This window comes from Montipora capricornis, chromosome 11 (assembly GCF_036669925.1).
Source record: "Montipora capricornis isolate CH-2021 chromosome 11, ASM3666992v2, whole genome shotgun sequence".
NCBI classification, from domain to species: domain Eukaryota; kingdom Metazoa; phylum Cnidaria; class Anthozoa; order Scleractinia; family Acroporidae; genus Montipora; species Montipora capricornis.
In genome coordinates this window covers 14,385,162-14,386,664 of record NC_090893.1, presented here as the reverse complement: position 1 = coordinate 14,386,664, position 1,503 = coordinate 14,385,162, and positions in this window count along the sequence as shown.

Genomic DNA, 1,503 nt, shown 5'->3' with positions numbered 1-1,503 from the left:
ATCTGGCTGGAAAATCGTCTTCCTCACTTCTTTACCTGGCCGCGCTTTCGGCCATTTGATGAGGGCCAGTCTCGAGCTTCTCAAGTTGTCTCCTTCTTGCCAAAAAGAATTTCTGGGTAATTCTGCCATTCCATGACAAGGGAACATTTACGCATGCGCCGACGGAATGTTTTGAACAAGAGAGGAAAAACGCAGTACCTCCAGACACCGGCGCTGGAGCGTCGTACCAAACGAGTCATCCGGGATTTCGGCCCGTGCGATCGCTTTTGGACGCAGTTGGCCTTTCAACTGCTTTCACTGCTTTATGCTACCGACCTTGCCTCCCGGTACGGCATTGAGGGAGAGATATGTCGGCCCCTAAACCATATGTGACAAAATCCCACGCCTACTCACAGCTCCAAACCGCCCTTGTCAATTTAACGTAAGAATTCGATGCCTTAAATATACATGGCAAAGTCATTTTATCTCTCATGTGGTAAGAAGCACTGAAAGTCGCAGATTACAAAGCTGTGCGCACGCGCCTCGACCTAGTAAAGGTAACATACATACATGCATGCATGCATAAACTTATTTTATCTCGAATTTTAGGTTAACTAAGAGCTAATGTCTCGAGACATTACATTTACAGCTAAAATACATAGCATGATACAGATACATACTAAATGCAGAATATTTGAAGATATACCAATTAAACAGAAAGGCCGCTGTACAAAATGCAGCACTTGATTCTCTTTTGAAACCAGTAAACTCAGTGGTACGGATAAAAATCAGGTAGCGCATTCCGCACTTAGCTGATACGTAGAAAAAAAAGACTAAGAAAGACTAAGAAAAACCCTTCCAAAAAAAAAAAAGAAAAACTTTTGTAAAGTACTATGAGGAGATTTTTGAACGCGCTCCTTGCATAAAGATGTAGAATCTGACTTTACCAGTAAGAGAACACGTAAATCTGCAAATATAAATCTGGTTTATTCTCATTTACCATTATACCGTTCCTGGTGACCGACGACGATGACAGCGAAAAAAGCCACAAAGTTGTGGTGAATTTTCTATGACAAAAGATTTGTTCAGAAAGATCAAAAGTCTTCTTTAACTGCACACACCAGGGCTTACTGCTTAGTATCGGGCTGGAAATCGTCTTCTTCTCACTTCTTACCTGGCCGCGCTTCGGCCATTTGATGAGGGCCAGTCTCGAGCTTCTCAAGTTGTCTCCTTGTTGCCCAAAAAGAATTCTGGGTAATTCTGCCATTCCATGACAAGGGAACATTTGACGCATGCGCCGATGGAATGTTTGAACAAGAGAGAGAAAAACGCAGTACCTCCAGGACAACCGGCGCTGGAGCGTCGTACCTGAAACGAGTCTGTCATCCGGTGGATTTCGGCCTCACAGTGCGATCGCTTTTAGGACGCAGTTGGCCCTTCACCTGCTTTCTGCTACCGACACTTGCCTCCCACCAGGTACGGCCATTGAGGGAGAGAATATGTCGGCCCGACTAACCATAATGA